This window comes from Hordeum vulgare, chromosome 2H (assembly GCF_904849725.1).
Source record: "Hordeum vulgare subsp. vulgare chromosome 2H, MorexV3_pseudomolecules_assembly, whole genome shotgun sequence".
NCBI lineage: Eukaryota > Viridiplantae > Streptophyta > Magnoliopsida > Poales > Poaceae > Hordeum > Hordeum vulgare.
Genome location: NC_058519.1, coordinates 475458741 through 475474327, shown reverse-complemented (window position 1 = coordinate 475474327; position 15587 = coordinate 475458741).

Below are 15587 nucleotides of genomic sequence, written 5' to 3'. Positions count from 1 at the left end.
GGACCAGCTAAAATCAACATTTCAAGCTCAAGAATAGGGTCACCAAGGTAGCAAGAATACGCGAAGGATAAAGCACTAGAGCAAAAACTAATTGGACCAATGGAGGAGTCACTTACCAAGGAGTAATTTCCCCAAAACGGTTCGGAGAATGGTGCTTTGAGCAAGGAGATCGAAAATCACAGCCAAATGAGCAAGGCGGGTTTGAGCTGCAAAACGATTTTTTCTGGAGGTAGAAGAAGAGGATGGGAGCTAGAATGAGTGGAGGTTGTCCCTGTGGTCCCCACAAGCTTGGTTGCCGCGACCAGGGGGGAGGCCGCGGTGACAGGGCTTGTGGCCCACTGGTGTGGCCCCCAGGCCAGCTCTCAGTCCCAGTATTTTTCAAATATTCCAGAAAAAAGCATACTAGATTTTCAGGACCACCAGAGAACTTTTATTTTCGGGATACTTTTCTCCGGGACGCTAAAACAGAAAATAGGGAAACCTAAACTAAATCTATCATTTTTCTTCTAAGCAACAAAAAGTGAAAGCTTAAAACAGAGGTATGTGACTCTTTGATTCATCCATTTCATGGCCATCGAAAGAAATCTGTCAATGGGGTCGATCAAATCCTCATGGCAAAACCTTCTCGAATCGCAAAAGAGAACGGAGAATTTTCGAATAGCCACTAAGTCACCTCAATGGGGATATGTATCTCCCCAACAAGCAAATCATACTTCATCTCGACACGAGGAATAGGGCATTCAAAGCTCCCAATAAGAATCAATGAAGTTTTTTCAATAGCATTGATGCAATGTACTCGATATTGTTTCTTCGGAAAGTGCACAGTATGCTCATTACCGTTGACATGGAAAGTGACATTGCCTTTGTTGCAATCTATAACAGCCCCTGCAGTGTTTAAAAAGGGTCTTCGGAGGATGACAGCCATGGCATCGTCCTCGGGAATATCCAAGATAACAAAGTCTGTTAAGATGGTGGTGTTAGCAACCACAACGGGCACATCCTCGGAAATGCCGACAGGGAAAGTAGTTGATTTGTCGGCCATTCGCAGAGATATTTCAGTGGGTGTCAACTTATCCAGTTCAAGTCTACGATAAAGAGAGAGCGGCATAACACTAACACCGGCTACAAGGTCACATAAGGCAGTTCTTACGTAGTTTCCTTTAATGGAGCAAGGTATGGTGGGCACTCCGAGATCACCAAGTTTCTTAGGAGTTCCACCTTTGAAAGTGTAATTGGCGAGCATGCTGGAGATCTCAAGATCTGGTATCTTCCGTTTATTAGTCACGATATCTTTCGTGTACTTGGCATATGGAGACATTTTGAGCATATCAATTAACCGCATCTGTAGAAAGACGGGTCTTATCATTTCAATAAAGCGCTCAAAATCCTCATCATCCTTTTTCCTATATGGCTTAGGAGGAAAGGGCATATGTCTTTGAACCCACGGCTCCCTTTCTTTACCATGCTTCCTAGCAGTGAAGTCATTCTTATTGTATCTCTTAGGTTGTGGGTTATCAGTATTAACCGTAAGTTCAATCTCCACATCCTTATCATTGCTAGGTTGAGCATCATTATGAACATCATTGTCCATATTGTCACCAGGTTCATGTTCATCACCAGATTGTGTTTCTGCATTAGACGCAGAAATATCATTTGGTTCTTCAGGCGTGACAGCATTTGGTGAACTGACATGTAGGTTTCTATCATCCTTCTTCTTATTCTTAGGATGACTGGGTGTATCAGCATTAATTCCTTGAGAATCTTGATCAATTCTCTTAGGATGGCCTTCAGGATACAAAGGTTCCTGAGTCATTTTGCCTCCTCTAGTAATGACTCTGACAGAGTTGTCATTTAATTCATTGAGCAAGTCATTCTGAGCTTTAAGAACTTGTTCTACCTGAGTAGTAATCATAGAGGCATGTTTACTCAGAATCTTCAGATCATTGACATTTCTATCTACACAAGCACTTAAATGACTAAGCATACGAGTACTTTGTTCCAAATGTGTGCTAACATAATCATTGAAACTCTGTTGTTTGGCAACAAAGTTGTCAAATTCATCAAAGCATAGGCTAGCAGGTTTGTCAAAAGGAATATCACTCTCATCGAATCTACACAGAGAATTCACCTCTACTACTTGTATCGGGTTATCGAGACCATGGATCTCTTCGATAGGTGGTAGATTTTTGACATCTTCAGATCTAATGCCTTTCTCTTGCATAGATTTCTTGGCTTCTTGCATATCTTCGGGACTGAGGAATAGAATACCTCTTTTCTTAGGAGTTGGCTTAGGAGGTGGTTCGGGAATAGTCCAAGCATTATCGTTGATCAAGATGTTATTCAGTAGAATCTCAGCTTGTTCTATAGTTCGTTCCCTAAAAACACAACCGGCACAACTATCTAGGTGGTCTCTAGAAGCATCGGTAAGTCCGTTATAGAAGATATCAAGTATCTCGTTCTTCTTAAGAGGGTGATCAGGAAAATCATTCTGTAGCTGGATGAGCCTCCCCCAAACTTGTGGGAGACTCTCTTCTTTGAGTTGAGCAAACTTGTATATTTCCTACAAGGCAGCTTGCTTCTTATGGGCAGGGAAATATTTCTTTTGACAAATGTAGTACCAAATTTGATCATGACCATAGGATCCCAACCATCTTCTAGTTTCCTAGGAATAGAAGTCTCTAGCTTGAGCTTCTCCTCCGTAGCTTTGATAAGAGCATTGGTAATATGTCGGTGAAGGCAATATTGAGTGTACTAGTGTGGGGGTCTTTAGCCATTCTTTGCAAAAAGGTGATAACTTCGGAAAGACTACAATTGTCAAAATCAAGATTACTACCATTAATTAAAGTGGTAGTAATGTCATCTAAGATCATTCTTTTAGTAGTCTCTAAATTCAAAGGACCTTCTTGTCCTATAGTTGAGGTGTTAGCATCACCATTAATAGGTCCATTGGGACTAGGAGTGTGATGGGCGCTAAAAGGTTTGAGATCCTCAAGAACTTGTATAGTAGCAATGGTAGTGTGTGTAGGAAGGCTCTTAATTTTCTCGTCCTCTTCTTTTTCTCTAGCCCATATATTCTTAAGTTTGGATAGCATTCTTATGTTCTCATTAATTTGGACTTGGATAGCATTCATGGGTGTGGTGTTCCTTTCCTCAAGTGGGGAAGTTCTATTTTTAAGCATCTCTACGTCATGAGCTATGTTGTCCACCTTCAAAGAGAGACTATCTAATTTTTCTAGTTTCTCTTCTACATTCTTGTTGAAGGCTTTTTGAGAAGTGATAAAATCTTTAAGCATGCTCTCTAATTCAGAAGTGGAGTTTTTGGTGCTAGGATAATTGTTGTTGTTCCCATAGTTCTTGGATGGGAACGGTCTAGGATTGCTAGCAAAGTTACTCCTATAAGCATTGTTATTAAAGTTGTTCCTAGATATAAAATTAACATCAACGTGCTATATTTCTTGAGCAACCAAAGAATTTAAAGGAACATCATGAGGATTAATAGGAGCGTGCTTAGTGAGTAAAGTCATGATCAAGTCAACCTTATCATTAAGGGAGGAGATCTCCTCAACAGAGTTTTCCTTCCTACCTGTTGGAGCTCTCTCGATGTGCCATTGAGAATAATTTTTCATCATCTCATCCAATAGCTTTGTGACAACACCAAGTGTAGCTGACATAAAGGTTCCTCCCGTAGTCGAGTCTAACAGATTCCACGAGGTAAAGTTCAATCTTACATTGAAAGTTTGGATAACCATCCAAGTAGTCAAACCATGTGTAGGGCAATTCTTAACAACATATTTCATACGTTCCCAAGCTTGAGCAACGTGTTTATTATCCAGTTGCCTAAAATTCATAATGTTACTTCTTAACTGAATAATCTTAGCAGGCGGGTAATACTTCCCAATAAAAGCATCTTTGCACTTATCCCCAGAATCTATGCTATTCCTAGGCAAAGATTGAAGCCACACTTTAGCTCCTCCTCTCAAGGAGAAAGGAAAAAGCTTAATTTTAACAATATCACCATCTACTTCTTTATATTTTTGCATATCACAAAGCTCAACAAATTTTTTCAAGTGCAAGGCAGCATCATCTCCAGCACCGGAGAATTGATCTTTCATAACGAGGTTCAGTAAAGTAGGTTTAATCTCATAGGACGTAACCCCAGTGGCAGGAGCATCAATAGGAGTGCAGATAAAGTCATTGTTGTTGTGACTAGTGAAGTCACACAACTTGGTGTTCTCACTGGAACCCATATCAGCAGCAACAAGCAAGACCAAAGCAACAACTTTTTTGTGGTTTTTGGTATAAGACTCTAAAGCAAAAAGTAAAAAGCAAACTAACAAGACTAAAAGGCAAAGGTAATGGATAGCATGCAACTCCCCTATCTTGAAGACAAGAGTCCCCGGCAACGGCGCCAGAAAACTTTGCTTGATGACGAGATGATGTATATACTTCTCGCTCCTCGTTGGTTACCCCAAGTGGAAGGTTGAGATGTAGTCAGCATCAAGTTTTCCCTCACACAGAGATTGTAAGGTTTATCGAACCAGGAGGAATCCTAGGACCAACAAGTAGGTGCCTTCCACCCTGGCGCTAGCAGAAGACGTGGACTTGCACACACACAAATAAATTTTCTCCCAATGAGTACAAAGAGGTTGTCAATCTCTCCGGACTTGGAGTTTGCAAAGGATCAAAACACAAACGGGAAAAGTAATATTGATTGCAACGGAAAAGTAAATGAAAACGATAAATAGTGGAGGTGTAAACAATGATGGTGATATGGACCGGAGTCACAGGATGTTCACTAGTGATGTCTCTCTCCCAAAAGATGATAAACAACTATGCTTGGGTAAGCTTATTACAGTTGGGCAATTGACAGAACTATGAACGCACCGGAATGCTAATTATGCTACTTGATAGTTAGAGGTTCAATAGTAATGGGCAGTACGCCAAGACAAGTAGACCATTTGTTCATCAACATCTACTTACTAATAATCGACCTTGAGATATCTATCCAGAACATCTCGCCCATATTAAGTTGCGAGCCCCACCCAAAGTGTAAACTCAAAGCAACGGACAACTGCATTAATGAACTATGCGTAAGGTAAACAATCCTTGCAACCGTGATCACAAGCACTGTTGTTTTCTCCCTGGTGGCAACATCACATTCCCTAGTCTCATGTTTCTGTCACTTAAGCTAGACATCGAGGGGCATGAACCCACAATCATGCATAACGCTCCCTCTTGGAGTTGCAATCTACTACTCGGCCAAAGCAATAAATAGCAAGAGAGAACATGCATGAATCACTAAGGAACATAATATAAAAGGATAATCAAATGTATAACTTATAATAATCTGAACATAATCTCATAATCCATCGGATCCCAACAAACCGAGCATAGCAATAGCAAGATAATTACATAGATGCCTTGATGATGTAAGGCAACTCACAAGGATTAACCATTGAAGCACAAGATTGGAGAGAAGACATCACATAGCTACTGGTCATGGACCCATGGTCCAAGGAGGACTACTCACGACAGGTCCGGGAAGCATCCATGGCAGTGGAGAAGCTCCCGGAGGTCAATCCTCCCTCTGACAGGGTGCCGAGAAGAGGTCTCCTGACGCTCCTGATCTCGGAAGCGCTGCGGCGGCGGAACGATGGAGACATTCACGATTCTGGATGTGATGGAAGGGTTTTCTCATAGAGGAGTAAATATAGGCCAAAGGAGGGCACCGGAGGAGGTGGGACCCACCCAGGCGGCCTCTTGGCGCGGCGAGGGGGTAGGCCGCACCCACAGGTCGCCTTGGCGGCCCTTGTCCCCCCTCTGGACCATCTTTCATGTTTTGGAAGCTTATGGCACGTTGATTTTTTATATATTTTTCTTGGGATTTTTCGGGCTTCAGAAAATTGGGTAAAATCCCCTGCAAAAAATACATCAGTAGACAAGAACTGGCACTGGGTGCACTGAGTTAGTAGGTTAGTCCAAATATGTGTAAAACAATATAAAAGTGTAGCAAAACATACAACAATGTCACCCAAAAGATCATGGAACAAGAAGAAATTATAGATACGTTTGGGACATATCGAGCACCACGGTGCGCCAGTCCCCCTAACGCGGCCTGGTGGGTAGTGGGCCACCCAACCCACTTCTGGCGATCATCTTCTGGTACATATTCTCTTTTGACGTGGAAAATAAGAAGAGGACTTTCGGTACGGAGCGCTGTCGTCTTGAGACTGAACTTGGACAGGAGCACTTTTGCCCCCCGACGGAGCTATTCCGCCGGAGGAACTTTCCTCCCGGAGGGGGAAATCAAGGCCATCGTCATTGCCAAGAACCCTCTCATCTTGGGGAGGCCAATATTCATCAACATATTCAACATAACCATCTCCTCTCAAAACCCTAGTTCATCTCTTGTGCTCAATCTTCTACTGGAACCTCAGAGTGCTACCTGGGGGTGACTTGTAGTGTTGATTACATCTTGTAGTTGATGCTTTATGGTTTATTTGGTGGAAGATCATATTTTAGATACAATATGATATTTAATAACTCTCTGATCATGAGCATGTTTATCACTTGTGAGTAGTTAGTTTTGTTCTTGAGGCCACGTGAGAAGTCATGTTGCAAGTAGTCATGTGAAGTTGATATTCGTTCGATATTTTGATGATATGAATGGTGTGATTCCCTTAGTGGTATTATGTGAGAGTAGACTACCTAACACTTCACCATCTTTGGTCCTAAGGGAATGCATTGTGGATTAGTTATTAGATGATGGGTTGCGAGAGTGACAAATGCTTAAACCCTAGTTTATGCGCTATTCCTTAAGGGGCTGGTTTGGATCCCTATGTTCAATGCTATGGTTAGAATTTATTCCTAATACTTTTCTCATAGTTGTGGATGCTTGCGGGAGGGTTAATCATAAGTGGGAGGCTTGTTCAAGTAAGAACAACACCCAGGCAGTAATCCACCCACATATCAAATTATCAAAGTACCGAACGCGAAACAACCCGACATGACGAAGGTGACTAGATGAAATTCCCGTGTGCCCTCAAGAATACTTTGCCTATTATAAGAAACTGTTCCGGCCTGTCCTTTGCCACAGAAGGATTGTTCTACCTTTCTACACCTATTGTTACTATTACTACTTGTTACTTTTTACAATTATCTTGCTATCAAACAACTTGTTACCGCTATTTTAGTGCTTGCAGAAATTACCTTTCTAAAAACCGCTTGTCATTTCCTTCTCCTCCTCGTTAGGTTCGACACTCTTACTTATAGACACAACTACTATTGATCCCCTATACTTATGGGTCATCAAGACTCTTTTCTGGCACCGTTGCCGAGGAGTGAAGCGCCTTTGGTAAGCAGAAGTTGGTAAGGGAAAATTTGTACTACATGCTGAAATTTACTGTTACTCGTCACTATGGAAAGTAATCCTTTGAGGGGTTTGTTCGGGATATATTCACCTCGACTGGGAACACAAAGATTTGTTCCTCAACCTACTGAACCTACTGAAAATGTTTATTATGAAATTCCTTCGGGTATGATAGAGAAACTGCTAGCTAATCCTTATGCACGAGATGGAACAAAACATCTCGATATGCACCTAATCTATGTGGATGAATTTTGTGTATTATTTACGTTTGCAGGTTTGTCCGAAGAAGGAGTTAAGAAGAAGGTTTTCCCTTTATATTTTGGGGGAAAGCATTGACATGGTACAGGCTATGTGATGATATAGGATCTTGGAACTGGAATCGATTGCAATTGGAGTTTCACCCAAAAAATTATCCTATGCATCTTGTTCATCGTGATCGGAATTTTATCTACAAGTTTTTGCCTCGTGAAGGATCAAGTATTTCTCTAGCTTGGGGGAGGCTGAATTCAATGTTATATCAATTCCCCAATTGTGAGATCCTGAGAGAAATTGTTATTCCGAATTTTTATGCTCGACTTTCTCGTAATGATCAAACCATGCTCAATACTTCTTGTTCTGGTTCTTTTATGAACAAGACTATTGAATTTATGTGGGATTGTCTGGAAATAATTAAACGCAACTCTGAAGATTGGGAACTCAACAAAGGTAAATAGTCAGGTATAAAACTTGAGTTTGATTGTGTTAAATCTTTTATGAATACCATTGCTTTCAATGATTTTAGCACTAAATATGGACTTGGCTCTGAGATAGTAGCCTCATTTTGTGAAACCTTTGCTACTCATGTTGATCTCCCTAAAGAGAAATGATTTAAATATCATCCACCTATCAAATAAAAAGTTGAAGAACCAATTAAATTTGAGGGTGAAACTATCATTTACAATGTTGACCCAGTTGTGCCTACTACTTTTATTGAGAATCCACTTTTCCCTGTTAGGATAAAGGAACATACTAAAGCTTCAACCGTGGTTAACAAAAGTTATGTAAGAGCAATCAAAACCTTTGAGCAAATCAAGGTAGAACCTAGTATTGCTATGGTTAAAGATCTCTTGGTCGATAGTATTGATGATCATGCTATTTATTTCTGTGATGAAGCTTCTTGAATTGCCAAACCTGATACTAAAGATAAAAATAGACCCGTAGTTGGAATGCCTGTTGTCTCAGTCAAAATAGGAGAGCATTCTTATCATGGTTTATGTGATATGGGTGCTATTGTTAGTGCTATTCCTTTTACCTTATATCAATAAATTATGCATGAGATAGCACGCGTAGAAATAGAAGACATAGATGTTACTATTAAAGTTGATAACAGAGACACCATCACACCACTTGGGATTGTTAGAGACGTTGAAGTCTTGTGTGGAAAAGTAAAATACCCTACTGATTTTCTAGTACTTGGCTCACCACAAGATGTTTTTTGTCCCATAATATTTGGTAGATCCTTCTTGAACACTGTCAATGCTCAAATAGATTGCAAAAAGGAAATTGTCGGTGTTAAATTTGGTGGTATGTCTCATGAGTTTAATTTCTCTAAGTTCAGCAGGAAACCCCATGATAAAGAATTGCATAGTAAAGATGAAGTAATTGGTCTTGCTTATATGCCATTCTGCCTACTGATCCATTAGAACAATATTTGGTAGACCAGGAAAATGATATGCATACGCATGAATAAAATGAAATAGATAAAATGTTCTTTGAGCAAAAGCCTATTCTTAAACATAACTTGCATGTTGAAACTCTTGGAGGTCCTCCTCCACCCAAGGGTGATCCTGTGTTTGAATTAAGGCAATTACCTCACACTTTGAAATATGATTATCTTGATGAAAGGAAGATATATCCTATTATTATCAGTGTTATCCTTACATAGCATGATGAACAAAGATTGTTTAAAACTTTAAGGAAGCACCGAGCTGCTATTGGGTATACTCTTGATGATCTTAAGGGCATTAGTCCCATTCTCTGTCAGGACATTGTTCTCGGCCTGTCCTGGCTGAGCTGTGTGGCGAGCCATTCATCCCGGATATTGTGCCGAAAAGAGGCTATTGCTTTGACGTGCAGACAGTCTGCAATTTGGTTCTCCTTGGTGAGGAAACTGTTCCAGACTTCTGTGGTTGATTCCCCCGTCTTCTGGACGACGTTGCTCAGATCGGATGAATCCGGTGGGCGAACATATGTTCCTTGAAAGTTAGATAGGAAAGCCTCCTCAAGGTCCTCCCAGCATCCAATGGAGTCTTTAGGTAGGCTGTTTAGCCAATGCCGTGTTAGTCCTTTGAGATTTAGTGGTAAATATTTTATGGCATGGAGATCACCCCCTCTGGCCATATGAATGTGGAGAAGGAAATCCTCTACCCACACGGCGGGATCTGTTGTCCCGTCGTACTGTTCGATGTTTACCGATTTAAACCATTCCAGAAACTGGTGCTGCATGACCTCATCCATGAAACACAATGGTGAGCGGCGCCTCTGATCCGGGCTATGATGTGCCGTAGATCGGCTTCGGGTTGAGCCCCATACGTTTCCTGGCCTCTTCTGATCCGGGTTTGTCATCCCATCGAGTGGGAGAGTACCTTCTCGATCCATAGATGGACCTGCTGCAACCCGATTTGTCATATCATGGGTTGGGTCTGTCCCCGTGGTTCATATGCTCTTATCTTTTCAGTGCCGAGGTTCGGTTCTATACCCGTTCTCTCCAGTCGTTCTTTTGCACCCTCTAGGTGGGTGATCCGGTTGGTCGTAGTCGGTGCGTGGGGGGACACATGATCTGGGCCTCGTCGTCGAACTGTGGGAGCAGTAGTCGGCACGGGTATGTCTTCTTCTGGTATGACCATTCTGTGCCGTATCCTTCTTCGTCAGCTGGGATTTTGGTCCACCAGTTATTGATGGTATCTTGCTCGTCCTAAACATCATAAGTAGATGTTGCGGTCCACTTCCCTGTGTTTATGGGGTGGGGTAGTAGGCCTCTTCGTCTGTATCCTCAAGGTCTTCACATGCGTAGTCGAGTGCGTCAGTTAAATCTTCGACGGTGGCAATTAAGTGGGTGGTGGTTTGGTCGTAAAAGTCCCCATAATCCACCTCGAAGCGATCTTTGAACAAGTTGGACTCTGGGTAAGCGAGATCTGAAGCGACCGGATCCGATCAAGCGTCTCGTTTAACATCGAGAGGCTGACCTGACCAATCATCTATATGTTTTTGGAGTTAACCTTCACGACTTCCGAGAAGGAAACCAATTCGGGAGTAGCCGTTTCCCTCTGTCGCGACATATTGGTCGATTCTGAGCTCGAAGCCTCGTCTCCGAGGAGGAGAGGACCAAGACCATGGTCGGACAGGGGACCCGGAGATAAGGCTTCAGGGTTTTGCACTTTATCGACCAAGGACGTGAGGTTAGTGGGGAACAGATTGCCCCGCGAGTGAGTGGAGACTTCGAACTCTCCGAACCTTATCCGGTGACCGAGGACAAAACCACCGATATAGTAGGATGGCCAGTTAGGTCCATGCTTGGCGTGAAGCGGTCGAGTGCAGAGACATGTTCGGGGGCAAAGATGCCCCCGTCGCGGACTCGATCATTGATGATAAAGAGAACCATCGATTTTTGCGGTACTCCAACAATGAAACTCTCAATGAAAGCACCAATGTTGGTGTGAAAACCGGAAAATCTCGGGTAGGGGGTCCAGAACTATGGAGCTTAGATCGATGGTTTGCAGGACAGAGGGGGAGATGATGTTTACCCAGGTTCGGGCCCTCTTGAGGAGGTAAAACCCTATGTCCTGCTTGATTATATTGATGGGGAACAACGGTTACAGAGTTGATCTACCTCGAGATTGTACGAGCCAACCCTATATGAGATACTCTCCCTCTATGTATAAGGGCTTACGACTTATATATACACCGCCCCCTAGTGTTACATGTTACCGACATAGATCGGGAGTAGATGGACCGAACTAGTCATCCTCCTTGGAGTGCACGCCTGTCTTCATAGCTTTCCATCTTGATCACGTAGTCCTTAGATAATCCGGTTCTTCAATGATGCGGCCCATACAATCGGCACATGAGGGATAACCCGACTGCCTCCCTCACCCGTAGGTGATAACTTGTCTAGGTTAGAAAATGTTCTTGATGACCCACTACCTATTGATGATAGCTTCCCCAATGAACAACTTGTTGTGGTCAATGTTTCTCATAACACAACCTGGTTTGATTGTTATGCTAATTACATTGTTGCTAAATACATACCACCTACTTTCACCTATGAGCGAAAGAACAAATCTTCTTTGATTTAAGATATTACTTTTGGGATGACCCACATCTTTATAAAGAGGGAGTAGATGTTATTATTAGACGTTGTATACCTGAGCATGAACAGTAACATATCCTTCAGAAGTGTCACTCCGAGGCTTATGGAGGACACCATGTGGGAGATAGAACTGCACACAAGGTATTAAAGTCTAGATTTTATTGGCCTATGCTTTTCAAAGATGCTCGTAAGTTTGTCCTCTCTTGTGATGAATGTAAAAGAATTGGTAATATTAGTAGATGTCAAGAAATGCTTATGAATTATTCAATTGTTATTGAACCATTTTATGTTTGGGGATTAGATTATATGGGACCTGTTCCTTCCTTTAATGGGTATACACATATTTTGGTTGTTGTTGATTATTTCACTAAGTGGGTAGAAGCGATTCCAAGTAGTAGTGCTGATAACAACACCTCTATTAAAATGCTTAAGGAAGTTATTTTCCCACGTTTTGGAGTCCCTAGATACTTAATGGTTGATGGTGGTTCACATTTTATTCATGGTGCTTTTCATAAGTTGCTTGCTAGATATGATGTTAACCATAGAATTGCATCTCCCTATCATCCTAAATATAGTGGTCAAGTAGAATTAACCAATAGAGAAATGAAATTAATATTACATAAGACTGTCAATAGGTCCCGAAAGAATTGGTCTAAGAAATTAGATGATGCATTGTGGGCCTATAGAACAGCTTATAAAAATTCCTATGTGTATGTCTCCTTATAAAATGGTTTATGGAAAAGCATGTCATTTACCTCTTGAGTTAGAGCATAAAGCTTATAGGGCAATTAAAGAACTCAACTATGATTTCAAACATGCTAGTGAAAAGAGATTATTTGATATTAGCTCATTAGATGAATGGAGAACCCAAGCTTATGAAAATGCCAAACTATTCAAAGAAAAAGTTAAAATATGGCATAAAAAAGAATCCAAAAGTGAGAATTCGAAGTTGGTCAAGATGTTATATTGTACAATTCTCATCTTAGATTTTTTGTAGGAAAACTTCTTTCCAAACGGGAAGGGTCATATGTCATCGAAGAAGTTTATCGGTCGGGAGCTATTAACATCAATAATCCCGAAGGCACTAACCCGAAGGTGGTCAATGGACAAAGAATAAAGCACTATATTTCAAGTACACCTATTAATGTTGAAACAAATATTATTCAAACCATGACAGTAGTGGAACACGTAAAGGAGACCTTCCAGAACACTCCACAACCCTTAAAAGGAAGAGTTATGTGATACGGTAAGTAAACAGACTCCAAAAATCCGCAAAAATATTTTCTATTAGTTTTGGAATATTAGAAAATTTAGGAAATTTATAAACACATGGGAAGGCAACCCAGTTGCCCACTAGGCACAAGGGCACGCCAGCCCCCCTAGCGCGGCTTGGTGGGTAGTGGGACCTTGGGCACCTTCATGGCTCCATTTTCTTGCAGGACAAGTATTTCCATGTATAAAAATTCTTTATATATATCTACCGATGATTTGACCCCAGTACCACAGATAAATGTTTTCTACTTGTTTCGTGTTGTTTTTCTGTCAGAACTATCAAGCCAGGCATCATGTCTTCTCCCTCCTCCAACCATATAGAAGAGGATGCTTGGCTAATGAAGATGGAACTAAAGAAGGAGGAACTAGTAGAAGCCACCAATGAGAACAAGGGTGAGGAAGTCAAGGGAATCAAGCTCGAGAAGAGGGGCATGCCATGCGAGCAAAGGAAGAGGAGGAAGAAGAGGAGGAAGAAGATTACCTCCCCTTGGCTTGTGCCAAGATTGGGGGAGGTGCCGTGGTATCATATCACCTTCACTCTTATTATCTTTATCCATCTTAGTTTGGTCTTTAGTTATTTCATGATTTACTCAAATAAAAGTTTAGTTCAATCCATCTTTTTGAGTGCTAGTTTCATGATCTATATATCTATCTATTTAATGGAGTGAGAGTTATATAATAAAGTTTAGTTTGAGATTTTTCTTCTTTACTTTCTGATAGAATCCGGTCCCTCCTTCCTTGGCCGTGTCCAAGGAGGAGAAGACTGATGTAGATATCTTGGTGATAGCGTTAGTTGCTCTGGTACAGAAGAGTGTGAATGGATTGGACCTCATGGAAGTCTTCTTTCAGCGTAGGATTCAGCCTCTCCAGGCCAGAGTCCATCCAATGTCTAAGTATGAGGGGCCGAGTGACCCAACCCATGTTCACCCTAAGGATATTGGGTCAGAGGCGTTGGAGAATAAACTTGAGGCCATCACGCCGGTGAGAGACAATCTCAGGGGCACCAGATTGGTGCCTCCTTTCTCGGTGGAGCTGCCGCCGAATGAGGTAAGCCATCGAGCATTTGGGCCGAGTGAACTTCTTTGTTGCTTCAGTACCTATTTGTGATTTTGTTTTCTTCATTTAGCAGGCTTTTACAAGGCTGGTCAGTTCTGTTCCGGCGGTTGTCCGCACACCCATCGACGTGGAGAGCAACACTGAGCACCAGGACTGTGAGCACCCGGAGGGCTCAGAGGATGACGACAATGATGACGGCGATGACGAGGAGACAAAGGGGAATGCTGATGAACATAGGGTCGAGGCGAAGTCTTCTCCATTCAACAAGGTTCCGTGTGAGGCCTGTTCCAAGGCGCGCCAGGACCCTGGAGTCCGTGCTGGCACCTTGAGGACTCCGTCAGTGGCAAAGCCGAGTGCGTCGGTGATGCCGACTCATAGTTACAAATGGGGTTAGAGCGAGCCTGAGATGATGCTAGAGCAGGTCGCCAAGCAGCCTAAGATCACGTGTTCCAAACCTAGGAAGGCCGTTCTGCCGCGCATCAAGGTTGACATGCCCGTTGCTTCAGCATAAGTATTTCCGCCAAATGGTCCATCCCAGCTTGATCAATGTCTACCGAGTGATGATTGGATTTTGTTGTTGTTTTTGTTGTAGGGTCGATACCTCGACTGTTTCATTGGAACCCAAGACCCCTGACAAAGGGAAGGATAATGCTGATGTCGCTTCATCCAAAGGTGACCCTTGAACTTTTCCAGTGATTCATTTGGGGCTCGGGGTTTAGTCACATGAGTGGCCTTTCGAATGCCTTGTGAACATGTGTAGAACCGCGAAACCTGGTTGAACTTGACCCTAATGTCCCTTCTGCAGTTGGAGAAGTGTCAAACAAGGATACGACTCCCAACCGAGTGATTGTCAAGGCTTAGACTCCCATGGTGCAAGAGACCACCTCGGCTGGAGTGTCACTCGGACTAGGTCTGTTAACCGCTCCATCGGTTCTCCCCGAAGGCCGCAACATCTTCCAGCTTTACCATATTCCAGAGGATCGGGAGGGGGCGCGCAAGGAGGCCTTGGCCCAGCTGGACGTGATGGTTGGGCGGCTGAAGGAGGTGTATGACGCAAGTGAAGCCATGGCAAAGAACATTTGGGTGAGTCCTTCACGTATGCATTTGTTTCATACATGTTTCTAAATCTGGCCCCGAGTGGGTATCCACTAGGCGTTGGCTTTTAGTGGGGACAAGCTGGCGCATCCACTCGGTGTAGTCCCTGAGGCTACCGTCGACTGAAATAGTCGGCGGTAGTCTCAGTTTCCTTGTCTGTTAGATAGAGGTTGGTAGGGTGCATAGCCCTTTTCTCTCCTCTATCCCTCCAGTGGGGCCGTGTGAGCACACCCACTGGGTGTAGTCCCCGAGGCTACCATCGACTGAAGCAGTCGGCGGTAGTCTTAGAGTTGCGATAGTGTATTCTACTTTACTTGTGTTTGTTGATCGCAGACTGCTTGTGGGCCCAGAGGCCATGATGATGCTGTGGAGAAAGAGTTGCAGGAACTACGACTGAGCTTTGATGCAGAAAGAGCCAAGAATAAGCTACTAGACTAGGACTGCTTC